This window comes from Ochlerotatus camptorhynchus, unplaced genomic scaffold (assembly GCF_037179485.1).
Source record: "Ochlerotatus camptorhynchus isolate MF236.1 unplaced genomic scaffold, CSIRO-AGI_Acam_v1.1 ptg000333l, whole genome shotgun sequence".
In the NCBI taxonomy this organism is placed as follows: domain Eukaryota; kingdom Metazoa; phylum Arthropoda; class Insecta; order Diptera; family Culicidae; genus Ochlerotatus; species Ochlerotatus camptorhynchus.
Window position 1 is genome coordinate 256623 of NW_027040821.1, and position 14703 is coordinate 271325.

At 39.3% G+C, this 14703-nt stretch overlaps 1 pseudogene; it reads left to right on the plus strand.

Moving 5' to 3' along the window:
* Window positions 1-14425, plus strand: part of LOC135708707 (uncharacterized) — a 32370-nt pseudogene extending 17945 nt beyond the window's left edge.
* The last annotated feature ends 278 nt before the right edge of the window (window positions 14426-14703 follow it).

The window sequence follows — 14703 nt, forward strand, 5'->3', positions numbered from 1 at the left end:
TTACCAATGGTTCATCTTCTACTCGCTCGGTCGACATCGCGTACGATCTTACGAAAAACATTGACTGGCGAAAATTCGCGTCCGCGGTTCTTGATGCCAGTCAATCGGTTGACGTACTTCCTCCGCTGGACGAGTACTCCTTTCTCGCGCGTATCATCATCGATTGTGCGCTGCGAGCACAGACGAAACGTGTTCCGGGTGTTTCCGTCCGCAAGCGACCTCCCACCCCGTGGTGGGATAAGGATTGCACCGACGCGAACAGCGAGAAGTCCGCCGCGTTTAAACGCTTCCGCAAACACGGTAAGGTCGGGGATTTCGAGCGGTACACCGACCTCGAGAAAACCTTTAAGGACTTAATTAAAGCAAAAAAACGCGGATACTGGCGTCGGTTCGTCGATGGTTTGTCGCGAGAGACTTCCATGAGAACACTCTGGAATGTCGGCAGGAGAATGCGAAACGCGTCATCACCGATTAATGAAGACAAGGAGTACTCGGACAGATGGATTTTCAGCTTCGCGCGGAAAGTTTGCCCGGATTCGGTACCGGTTCAAACCAACGTTCGTGATCGTCCGTCGGGTAATAACGAAGTAGATTCCCCGTTTTCGATGGTGGAATTCTCACTTGCTCTCCTTTCATGTAACAACTCAGCTCCAGGAATGGATAGAATCAAGTTCAACTTGCTCAAAAATCTCCCAGACGTCACGAAGAGACGCTTGTTGAACTTATTCAATCAATTTTTGGAGCACAACATTGTTCCGGATGATTGGAGGGAAGTAAGAGTTATCGCCATTCGAAAACCCGGTAAACCCGCGTCGGATTATAACTCGTACCGTCCCATCGCGATGCTGTCCTGTATACGGAAATTGTTGGAGAAAATGATTCTTTTTCGTCTAGACAAATGGGTCGAGTCGAATGGTTTACTTTCAGATACGCAATTTGGATTTCGGAGAGGCAAAGGAACGAGCGACTGTCTTGCGTTGCTTTCAACTGAAATTCAACTGGCCTATGCGCAAAAACAGCAAATGGGTTCAGTTTTCTTGGACATTAAGGGGGCTTTTGATTCTGTTTGTATCGATGTCCTTTCGGATAAACTCCACGATAGTGGGCTTTCACCAATTATGAACAACTATTTGAGCAACTTGTTGTCTGAGAAATATATGAGCTTTTCTCATGGAAACTCGACAACTTCACGAATTAGTTACATGGGTCTCCCCCAGGGCTCATGTTTAAGCCCCCTTCTTTATAATTTTTATGTAAAAGACATTGATGGTTGTCTTGATGAAAATTGCTCGCTTAGGCAGCTTGCAGATGACGGGGTTGTGTCCGTTATAGGGCCAAGTGCACCGGACCTGCAAGGACCATTGCAAGATACCTTAGACAATTTGTCTACTTGGGCAATGAAGCTGGGTATCGAATTCTCTCCGGAGAAAACTGAGTTGGTTGTTTTTTCTAGGAAGCATCATCCTGCACAGTTACAGCTTCAACTAAAGGGTAGAACAATCACTCAAAGTATATCTTTCAAGTATTTAGGTGTCTGGTTCGATTCCAAAAGCACGTGGGGAAAACATATTGCGTATGTGAAACAAAAATGCCAACAAAGAATCAATTTTCTTCGTACAATTACCGGAACTTGGTGGGGAGCACACCCGGAAGATCTGATCAGGTTGTATCGAACAACCATCTTGTCGGTTCTAGAGTACGGTAGCTTCTGTTTTCAATCCGCGGCGAAAACACATATCCTGAAGCTGCAACGGGTTCAATACCGTTGCCTCCGAATCGCGCTTGGCTGTATGCACTCGACGCATACGATGAGCCTCGAAGTACTCGCGGGTGTTCTCCCACTGACAGATCGTTTCGCGGAACTGTCCTTCCGGTTTCTTATCCGTTGTGAAGTAATGAACCCATTGGTAATAGAAAACTTGAGAAGCTGCTCGACAGAAATCCTCAAACAAGATTCATGAGTCTCTATTACGAGTACATGACGCTGGAGATTGGCCCTTCTTCATTCAATTCCTCTCGTGTTTGCCTCCAAGACTTTTATAGTTCCTCTGTAAATTTTGATCTGACCATGTTGCAAGAAATCCGTGGAATACCAGATCACCATCGGTCGATGGTTGTTCCCTTAATTTTTGCAAACAAGTACCACCATGTTAGTAACAATAAGAGTTTTTTCACAGATGGGTCAACTATAAACGCTTCCACTGGATTTGGAGTATTCAACGAATTTCATAGCGCCTCATATCAACTGCAAAAACCCTGTTCCGTATACGTTGCGGAACTAGCAGCCATATTTTACGCAGTAGAGCAAATTGCCTCACTACCATCTGATCACTATTTTATTTTTACTGATAGCCTTAGCTCGTTGGAGGCTATTCGATCAATGAGGCCGATGAAGCACTCCTCGTATTTCCTGACCGAAATCCGAGCAAAATTGAGTACTTTATCTAACTGCTCCTATACTATCACCTTAGCTTGGGTCCCATCTCATTGCTCAATTCCGGGTAATGAGAAAGCGGACTCACTAGCTAAGGTGGGCGCTATGGAAGGCGATATTTTTGATCGACAAATCGCCTTTGCGGAATTTTTTTCAATTACCCGTCAGCACGTCCTCACCAACTGGCAACAAAAATGGAATGAGAGTGATCTGGGAAGATGGTTACATTCTATTCTCCCACAGGTGTCGAACAAGCCATGGTTCAAAGGATTGGACATGAGCCGTGACTTTATACGTGTCATGTCAAGGCTCATGTCCAATCACTACTCGTTAGACTCGCATTTCTTCCGAATCGGGCTCGCAGGCAGCAATTTGTGCGCTTGTGGTAGTGGCTATCACGATATCGACCACGTACTTTGGTCATGCACCCTACATTGTGTTGCTAGATCCGAGTTATCCGCATCCCTCAGGGCCCGAGGAAAACAACCTATGCGGCCCGTTAGAGACATCTTGGCGAGCCGAGATCTCGATTATTTTAATTTAATTTATGTGTTTTTAAAACGGATCGATCTGAGGATTTAGTAGTTAGTGTCTTCTTGTGTTCTCTCAAGTTGCTAGGTCTCCATCGGTGTACCCCCATGTTTGTCTTTTTCTCCAGTATGTCGCTTAGTTCTAGATCAAGAGCACATTGCTCTAAAAAACCTTGTGTTCTCAATCCCTACCCTGCCACCCGTTTGTTACAATTTGTTACCCCTAACCTCGAGAAAGCCGCGAGTAATCGGCCCCCGCTTTACTAACGTTAGTTTTAAGTAATTTTGTACCCAAACGATGAATATCGGCTCCGCAAAGCTACGGTAAATGAGCCTGGAAAAATAAACGCATTATAAAAAAAAAAAAAAAACATCAATGACGATGAAGTCATCATCTTTGGAAGAATACACAATAAAATCAGTTCTGATACACTTCATCACCCACATGTTGACTTGAACTTGTGCATAGTAGGCATGCTTTTTGTTCAGCGTGTATTTAATTTCACCATCATACTCGTCTACCTTCACATACCGTTTTGTAGCGGGACAATTATCCACAAGCCAGTTCAATCCGTTAGCCTCCCCGGAAAAAGGACACTTAATCTCCAGGATTATGCCACAAAGTGTATCGATCCCATCCGGACTACCACCGATCCATGGTTCTTCAAAATGGATTATAAATCCCGTTTTCTGAATGGTAGGAATCCTTTTCCGTGAGTAGCAAAGGAAGGCTTTTTGTTCGGTTTGTTTCCCGTAACGCATCTCTTTCGTTAGAAACGTTTTCGGCTTAAGGTACCGTGCCGATTCAAATTTCGGACACTTAAACTCGAATTTCGGACACTTTTAAAAGTTGATTATCTCGGTCGAATATGATCCACATGTCTTGTAAATTTTAAATTTTTTTGACTAGTGCCCTCCACGATCATCTAACATTATTACTTTGTTTCTAACTGGATGTAATATTTAATTAAAAATGAAAGTGTCCGAAATTTGAATCGTCCGAAATTTGAATCGGAACGGTACTGCTGGATCTTCCTTTCCCAGTTAGGATTTTCGTTTTTAGAATATGTGTACAGGCTATAGCACGAACTTGCTGTGATACGTATGGCTCGCTGCATTTGCCACTCCTTACTGTTCTGAGCCGCCGTCTCAACAGCAATTCGCAGAACATCCCCCTGGGTTACGGACACAACCTTTTCGTAAAACTCTTGATCCTCTTGAGATAGAAGCGTGGTACCAATCCCTACTGTTGTTGTGATGTCATCACTACTGAATAGCAGCTGCTGCAGATCTTCAACCGAACAACACACTCGAGATTGAAGAACACCAACAGTACTTATGCCGGATCTAAACTGTATTGGATTGTAATGACGTCCAGAAATATGCTTCGAAATAGAAGAATCTGGAGCAGCTGAAAAACAAAAACTGCAGTTTAAAATATGAAAGCTATATAAATTATAAAAATTAAACTGAGACCGATATATGGTGCATCTAAATTCAAAATATCAAAACAAATATTACCTGCCACCAGCTTCGCGAATGCATCAGACAACAAGTTTACCCTGAATGTGTCGTCGACGCTGGTCAGTGGCTTTGCTTTCCGTACGCAGCACATTTCCTGAACCAGACGAGGTTGGTTTTTTCAACTTTTGAGTGGCCCAAGCCTGCGTTGCATCTGTGCAGGATATGTATTCCAAGGTTTTAAACCTGAAACGATAGCATAAATCAGTGCTGTAAATTTTCATATCATTCGATTGAAGATGAACCACTACAACCATTCAATCAATTCTGTGTAAACGAATTCTCACATGACCATAATTTGAAGAGCCCCTTTCTCATTCGAAGCTCATTGTCACTGTCAATTGAGTCACTCAGTATCATTTGATATAAGACAGTGGAGTATGGAAGAAATCCAGCAAAATGGTCCCGAACAGACAAGTCGACCCGATGTCGGATCAATGTAAGGCTAATTTAAGGTCTATGTCGACCCAATGTCGTGTTGTTGTCGGGTCAATTTTGAGTTTATGTCGGGTCAACATCGGGTTGGGGTTTGATAGAAGTCAGGTTGGTGTCGGGTTGGCTTAGCTTTTTCGCCGGAATGTCGACCAGAGCTCCGTTTGTGTGTAGGTTACACTCAATTGAATGATATATAGCGTTTCTCAAATGAGAATGATCCATGCCTTCGTCAAATGACTAAGCAACTGATATCACCCATTCGGAGGAGGTCCCGTTTGATAGCGAATAGCTACTTTTCTCATTTTCATCAAAAATGTTCAAATGATTTTGAGAATTTACAGCACTGGCATAAATACAGCATATAAATAATAATTTTAATACACTATACTCACTAGCTTATTTGCAAAAGGCAGGCAATTATTGCGCGTTTCACACCAAATTTTCACTAATAAGCGCGTTTTAATTTCACACTAATAAGCGCGTTTTCACTTATTAAAAAGTGTGATAAAACTGCAAATTTACGTCTAATCGTCTTGGTGTCTTCGGTGCACTTATTCCTTATGATGCAAGCAATAAGTGCTGCGAAGACATCAAAACGATTCGACGGAAAGGTGCACTTTTATCACACTTTTTGCATTTTTGGGACAGTCCAGTTTCAGATGCAATCAGCAATATATGCTTGCACCTTTTGGTTCCGGCTTTACAAGTACAGGTCAAGTCCCAAAGTGTGTTGTCGTAGGGTAATTTTAGATTAATTTCATGTGGCCGCTCCCCGGGATGGGAACTTTGTAGAACAAACCCTTTCGCCTCGATTCTCGCTGATCTACTGGTGTAGCCTAGGCACACAATATGCTGGGCCTCTAAGACAGCTAGCCCCTCTCGTATAGGTCGCACGGAATCCCCAACGTAATCCAGTATATCGACTAGACTGACTTGGACGACGATTTCGGGATGAGAATCTGAAAGCATACAAAACATAACCTTAATAATATCGAAGCATCAAAAAACGCATTTTCATCAACTTGCCACGGCATTGCAATGAAAATTCATATAACATTATATATTTTGAAAAATTTCCTACCTGTATCATCCATGATAATGGTCGTAGCATACAATTTTGAAATTTTTGGAGTACTTTATAAATCGAACACTAAAATTTGAACCGGCTGTCATAAATTTATCACCATCGACTAGTACCGCTTCCCGCCACTAGTGGCGCATAAGTTTCACTTGGATTTCACTATTTAAAATCGTTAGTTTCTACCGGTTGTGACTACTGCCGAAGTAATCTTGGCTCGGACTCAATAAGGCAAAGCGGGAATTGGGTTCTTTAATTTAGAAAAAAAAATCGATTTTTATATATCCGGAGTGATTTGAGATTTGGGCGTAATTGCATTTGAAAACAAACACGTCAATCGCCGATTTCTCGCGAATGAAAACTCAATTTCGAAAACTAATATCACTTTGAGGTGAAGGAATTATTCCTCTTTCATTTGGCATAGCTTGTTTAACAGATTGAGGTTTTATTCACGAAAAATCGGCGGTTGACGTGTTTATTTACAAAAGCAACTACGCCCAAATATTAAATCACTCTGGATTATGATCTGAAAGAGGTTCATTTTCTGAACACAGCGATATTTTTTTCGAGCCCACACACTTTCATCTCGATTTTTAAATCAAGATTTAAAGCAAAATAATAACTTCACTGTTTGACACCGAGGGGCGCTAATAAGGTGATTTTTGCAAATGTAATCGTTCTTATTTAAAATAGTTCCTGTGTAGCAAAATTGATGAAAATTTGGGTTTGGGTTCCATTTTTAATCAGGGGGAACGACACTTCAGGATTATCCCATTTTTACCCAAACCTCTCATATAATTTTCAACGTGCACAAAATTTCAATCCATCCTATCTATTCTTTCTATTCCCAACTTATCCCTTCTGCATGCACACAAATTGTCAAGCAAGCCGTGCAGTTTCTCGAAGTTTTCAGGTCGACCGCGAAGCACTTTGCCATACTCACTGTCAGTTTACAACACTCTCCACAACAAACACCACGTATGTCAGCTGGCCATGCCGGTAAAAAATCGGTGCGAAAACTAAAAAAAGATGACGGACCATTCATCTATACTCGGTCTCGGGGGCAAAAAACATCAAGTGCATCACGGAGGAGCCGGCAACGCACATCCATTTCCCGGACTCAAACCGATCGAATTCAACGGATAAGAGCCCGGGTCTCTGTGTGTTGTAGCATGGAAGTTACCGAACAGGCGTGAAGCAACTATTGATTTCGTTCGAACTGCTGATTCTAGCCCCGGGAAAAGCCTTACCAATGAAACCCCCTACGACAAGCAGGTGGAAAAGGAATTCAGGTCATTTTTTCCACTCGGCCCAAGTTTTACTCGTCTCTGGTCAAGGTCTGGTCAAGAAAGATCTAATGGTAAAGTAAGACACCTACCGGGTGATGTATTTCTGTGCGAGAATATTGCGGATCAAATTCCCGTCCAAATACAGCTGGGAATATTAACCGGAACCTTGTAATCCATCGCCATCACCCATTCCTCCTACTGTGCAGTTTCGACCTATTCGGTGCGGAACCGTTTTCTGCACTTGAGCTGTGAGCTTTGGTTATTATAGTTGGGTGGTGTCCCGAGCGGTGTCCATTAATTCCGTTTAGCTAAAAATCAATATTTTTGACCTCCCCTTTGGAACAAAACGTTACACTGACAATGACCCCCCTCTATTTATTACGCAACGCTCTATAAACACCCCCCCCCCTTTTCATTTAATTAATGTTTGATTTCGTTTTGTATTTTTTTATTTGTAGGTAATTAATTATATTATTAATATTCAAAACAAAAACAAAAGATCAGCGTACCATCGAGTACCTCCTTTTCAAAAGTTCAAGGATCGCAAACATCTCAATTAAAACAGATCCATTTTGCAAAGCAAGATTTAGTGATGACAGCCTTCGTTGTCGTTGCCAAAAACGTCAAAAAAGACCTGTATTTTCAAACTTTACATCAAGAGGCGAAAAAAAAACAAAATGTTCTCTTTTTTACGTAACGCAAAGCTTTACTACTCCTCCCCTATGTATAATTCGTAACGATATAGGTGACCCCCTCGCCCCCTATAAGCGTTACGTAATTCATGGACGCTTCATTGCAGCAAATTTTTCTTCTTTTTACACCTATCCTCTTCGCGTTCAGACTCGTATCCCTCTGAAATTTTTTAACATCCCTCACATCACATCAATTGCCTGATCTATTCCCATCTATTTTTTCTATCCCTGCTCAATTTTCGTCAACACGACACACTCAAAAAAATCCCATCAATTATGTTTTTCCCCGAAAATCCCAAGTAATTACTAGACTGAAAAAATACATCCAAATGAGTGTCGTTCCCCCTGTTTTTAATGCGGATTACGAATAAGCATTTACCTCAATATCCTTAAAGGTACTTTTAGACTATCTGATTTGTTGGTCTGATTCGAGTTGACTGCTCAATAATATTATCGGATGCAATGTTCAAATGCGTTCACAATTTTTCGAGATGATGATCAGATTTGACGTTTGATTTGTCGAACGTAATAGGTTTGTGTTTAATTTCATTCGACTCATTCAGCAAAATAGTCGCAAGTAAAATGAAAATATTGATTTTTTTCTTCTAAAATTTCATGGATTTGGTTTGTGTTTTGATGGCATCCAGCAGCAAGGTAAACCCATTTCACTATACAATGTGTATAATTTGACTGATTTTTATTATCTAGTGTGTTTGGCCGTCAACAAAACAGTGTTTATATAATACGAAATATGTAATATATAATAATAAGCATGCCAGACAGCAGATCTGAAATCCTACTAAGAATTTTTAAGAGCTTCAGAGAGATTTGGAGATCTACTGAGAAATTTGTTGAGCTTCAGGGAAGTTCGTAGATCTTGAGAGCAGAATTACAAAACTTCGGAAAATTTTACAGAAATTAAAAGAAATTTGCAGAAATTCAGAAAAATCACAAGAGAACTTTCTAGATCTGAAAAAAAAACGAATAACGTTGTTCAAATAAATTTTCATAACTTCAAGAAAGCTGAACTATTTTCAGATCAATTTGTAAAACTATAAAGGAAATTTTGGTAAATATTCAGGGAACTTCGCAGACCTTCAGAAAAGTCCAAGAATCTACAGTGAAATGTAAATAATTACACAAAAGTTTGGAGATCTACTGAAAAATTATTGAACATCAGTAAAGTTCGTAGATTTTCAGAACAAAGCTACAGAACTTTGGAAAAATCACAAAAATGGTCATAGATCTTCAGATAAATGTTTAGACCTTTAAGAAAGAGTGCAGATTTTCTGATGTATTTTTAGAATGTCAGAAATTTTAACGGATCTTCAGTGAAATTTGCAGAACTTCAGGGCAGTTCTGCGGTTAAAAAAAATATTTATACGATTTCAGGGAAATTTGTAGATCTTGAGAGAAATATTTAAAACTTCAAGGAAGCTCAACTATTTTCAGATAAGTTTAGGTAATTTTAGGTAAACTTTAGGTAATTTAGAAGATCTGCAAGGACATTTGCAGATGTTCAGGGTAGCCTGAGAGCCTACGGAGGAATATACAAAACTTCAGACAAGTTTTCAGATCTACTGAGAAATGCCTCAAGGTAATTCGTAGATCTTGAGAATAAAACTATGGAGCTTCAGACAACGTTACAGAACTTTAAAGGTATTTTCAGAACTTCAGGAGAGTAGATATTTAGAGAAATCTGTAGAACTGCAAAGAATTTTGCAGATCTTCAGAGACATTCAGTGATTCAGTGTTTCAGAAAAGTACTTCAATTTCAAAAACAAATCTCAGCGAAGTACAAAAGTCCAAGATTTGCAGAAATTCAGAACTCCATGGAAGTTGGATATATATAGATCTGAAGAACTTCAGAAAAGTCCGTAGACCCTAAGAGAAGTCTGTAGAACTTCAGGAAATTCGTACATTTTTAGAAAAAAATTGCAAAACTTCAGCAATACTCACAGAATTTTTGGAAAGTTCGCCGGTCTTTAAATGTATTTACAAAACTTCAGAGAAATTCAAATCTTTTCAGATAATTTGTAGAGCTTTCGTTAATTTCAAAGAATGTCTGATAAATCTGCAGAACTTTATGGAAGGCCAAGAATACACAAAGAAATGTACACAACTTTAAAGAAGATCTACTGAAAAAAATGCAGAATTTTATTGAGGTTTTTGGACTTTAAGTAAAATTTACAGAACTTCTGGGAAGTTCGCTGATCTTTATAGATATTTGCACAAATTCAGAAAAATTAGTAGAATTTCAGAGAACTTCCTTAAATTTCCGGGAAGCTCAAAATTTTTTTTTATACTTGAGGGAATTGCGTTGATTTTGTTTTGTTTTTGTTTTTTTCCTTTGATTTGTTTTCTGTCGATCTTGTTCCGTGCTGAGCACCAATGCTACCGACGCCAGGGAGGCAGCTTCCACACCTGGAGCCTACCTGGAGCCTACCTATCGACCCATGAACCGGGGACCAACGGCTTTACTTCCCATTCGAAGGAAGGCGTGATCAGAGATGTTATGCCTCAGAACAGAATTACGTAGATGTTCAGAGATATTTGCAGATATTAATTGAATCATGATAATCTACAGAGAAAATTGTGTAACTTTCGAGAAGTTCGTTGATTAGTAGACATTTAGTGAACATCAGAGATAATTTCGATATTTAAGGATCTTAAATCTGCATGGATTCAGGAACTTTGTAAATTTTTAGAGGAATTTTCAGAACTTCTAAAAAACACACAGAACGTCTAAGAAATTTGTAGAACTACCGAGAAATTTTCAGGTCTTCAGGAAAGTTTGTTGATCTTCAAAGATATTTTACCAGAGAACAGAAATAAAACTTCAGGTACGTCCGAACGTCTTCAGAGAAATATGCAGAATTGAGATCTTAACAGAAATTTTCAGAACCCAAGGAATCATGTAAATCTATAGATAACTTTTCCCAGTAGCTTGTCGAAAGTTGGTATCGACATCCTGGCGAAGTTTTTAAATCCTTTTTCGTCTTAATATCGCAGTTCTAGAAGGACAAGATGAGCCAGATCCCTGCCGGTGCTCCTCCTGAGCAACCATTTCCTACTCCACAAAGTTCACCTTCTCCTTCTCATTTTATTTAAAATAATAAAATCAAATACGCCTGCGAAAGCTAGAGCAATTTTCCAGTAATTCATTATGGAAGCATTTACTTTTGATTCCAGATACAAATGTTGTTTTGAAATCTAAATTAGCATTTTTTTCGACATGTGCAAGCAGTGTAAACACCAGCTAACAGGGGAGTTCGACAAAGTGTGTCAAAAGTAAAATCGAGCAGATTTTGCATTATGGCGGCGGTCTAAACGGATAGTCTAAACGGACCTTTAGGCAGCCAAGTTTTCTGGCACTCTCTATGAATTGTGCTGCGGAGTCTAATGAGGTCTTTAGTCAAGGGTTAGAGTATTACTCACCTGTCCGGATACTGGCACTTGACGGTCAAGCGTAAAATCCTGACCACAAGTTGCTGTAGAGTAGATGCGAATTTCATTTTCAGTCTGATCTAGGCTTTTACCAGATGATTCTCCTTAAAAGAACTCTCCAGAGACTCCACTTTCTTAAATCTCATTCACTTCCGGTGCGGTGTCGTCCGGGTTTCTGCTGAACGAATGTATAGTTTGCTACTACTTGCTGCTTCGGAAGATAGCACAGAATCACAAACTTGTCCGGTAAGTCGCAAACGATGCCCTGGATCAAACGACGTGAACAAACTAATTATTTTGCATAGGTATTTATTAAAAAGAGTTTTTTTTTGTTTTAGCGGTTCATGTGCTAACAGTTTATCAAGAATTTTACTTACGGAAATTAACTGGAATAGTAAATAGTACTTCCAAGTAATTTTTACTGGTCGTAAACACTTTTGAATCTGGTCGGTTGTTATGGTCAGTACATCAAAAAAGTCCACTCCGCATTCTGTTCAAAAGAGAAAAAAATCCAAAATACATAATTTTTGCATAATTGTAATTGTCGATAATTGTCAGTATCGGTAGAATGGTGTTCCCAACGTAGGGGAACTAGGGGCAAGAAGGTCACCCGGGGCAAGAGTGCCATCCTCAATATATTATGAAAATGAAATCATTTCAATCCTATCTTACGATGAACCTAAGCACGGTATTCCTATGAAGCATTCTAAAAAGTTCTGTCCGAATCGAAGTCGTAAAAAAATGCAAAAAATCATTTTGTGTTGCAAAGCTAATTTTTTATAAGAATAAGACATCATAAAATAAGGTTTTCGAAATTTCCAATTTATTTTTTCACAATTTCTGCATTGAGACGTCACTATTGATGGTTGATTGAAACATTAGTAACAATAAATTATTAAATATTTTCTTTAATTAATCAAAAGTTATATTCCTTAAAATAAACTTTATACGGGGCAAGAGTGTATTAAATTGTACAAAACTGTTCAGAAATTAGCACAATTGGGCATTTATGTTTCCAATATACATTGTCTTCGTGAAATTTTGGAAAAGAATAATGTTTATAAAGTGCATTGCATTCTTAAAAATATTCTTAGTAGGAGAATTTGAAAATAATCTGTGCAATGATGAGATTACAGGAAATTCCAGGTATTTTCATGAAACATAAATTTCCCTGTGAATTCTAGGTTCTTCAGAAAAAAAAAAACAGATGCCACGATTTTGATCGAGTTATCGCCATTTCTATCTTGTATATATGGAGCCAAATGAAAAAAAAACATACGATTACTTAGCTCGAAAATGACGAAAACAACAGTAACAGCACTGCGTATATTCGTTATGAATTAGGCAACACCGTAAATTTCCAAAATATATAAATGTAAATAGTATAGAGGCTTAGATAGCTCTCAAATAGAAACTATGGAAGTGCTCAAAGAACACTCCGTCGAGTGCAATAAATTAATCGGTCATGTTTGCTGCGTTGAGATCCGCAAAGTGAGTCTTAATTAGGGTTACCATATGGTATCCTAAAGGAGGACATGTCCTCCTTTTTCAATAATTTTTCTATGTCCTCCTTTTGCCCAAAAATGTCCTCCTTTTTAATCCTTGCATTTTTCCAGTAACATATTAATAAAATTGTTTTCAAAAAGCGTTGTTTGCAGAGCTTATTTGTTTAATTATGTCGCAACTTTATCTTATCTAGCAAATGCCATTCGATGGTGGGACTATGAGTATACTACAGCTGTCAACTCCCCACATTTAGGCTGCGATCAAGGTTGCTGTCCATTTCGTGAATTTAACCTAAATTTGACGTATGGAATTTTTTTTAAATAAACCTGCATATTTCAGACAAACCAGGAATCAATTTTGACAATCAATTTCTCGAAAATCGGACGATCAACAACAGAAGGATTTTCGAACATTATATATTATTTTCGAAGAGTCAGTGAAAATTCATCAATTTTTCTGTATTTTTACTTAAATTTGCCATTTCGAAAATAAATTATAATGTTCGATGAACTCTCTGGTAAATTTAACAGGTTGCTTAGATGTTCAATGTTGGTTTCAATCAGCGATGACATGTATCGTGATGTTTGTACATGATAAAGGCTGGGATGGTTTAAAGACTGTAAAGCTGCAGTTTTCATTTCATGAATTAAATTGATATCTACCACAAGTTATGAACCATCTCAATTGAACCTTAGCAAATCATGAATTTTGTGTTAGCGCACATATTATTAAAACGTTTGATAAAAACTCATTGTCCTCCTTTAATGTTAAGAAAAGGAATCATTGTCCTCCTTAATCTCCAAACCTCAAATGAAATGTCCTCCTTTTCAAGTTTTTGATATGGTAAGCCTAGTCTTAATTAATGATCATTGCTACTTCTCGCCGTAGATATTTGAAAGTGTCTACATTAACTCAGGCCGCAGTGAGAGCGAAGAGGTACTGACTGATAAGGTCTATCAACCCTATCAGCCACCCTGAACTGTGACCTACAGCACTCCGGAATACTATCCGCTCTGCCATAACTGGCGATGTCCATCATTCTTAAGCACATCCTGATATCTGGCTGGTTGGCTGCAGATCCACGGCTACCTCAGCACCACCCAGGTCCAGAAGTACTTCACTTGCTTGTATGCATGTTGGTCTGGGCTTTGACCTTAAGTCCCGCTCCTACGGTTATCTGTGTTACTCTGGTCGTTGGCTTTGGCGGAGTCGCATGGTGCGATTACCTGCTGAGCCCCTTAGATATTTCTCCAAAAAGTGTAGCTGTTCTGATGGGGATTACCAACGGATTCGGTACCATCTCCGGAGTCATAATACCCATCGTTACGGGATATAGTACAACCAACAACAGTGAAGACGAGTTGCGACTTGTGTTCTACACAAAATGGGAACTTTAGTCTACTGCTTGTGAACCTCCGCTGAACTACGACCCTTGGAATATGAAGTTACAGAGCTGCAAGCCCTACACTGAATCTGGTTTCATCAACAACTGAGTAGAAAATAAATAAGTTTGATATTCATTGACATCCAATTTGTCGGTGTAAACTATTTTAATCAACATTCCAGAAAATTTCAGCAAAAATCACACCCTTCACACTCTTGTTCGTTAGACATTGATGTGACTTCCAGCCTCAATGTGATGTCGAAGAAACACGCACATCCCACTGAACTGCCAGCCTTATGACCTTGGGCGATACGGTTCTCGAAGAACTTGACATCGTCCTCACACTCGTACTTGGAACAGGTTTGCGCTTGACTCAGAATTGACTGA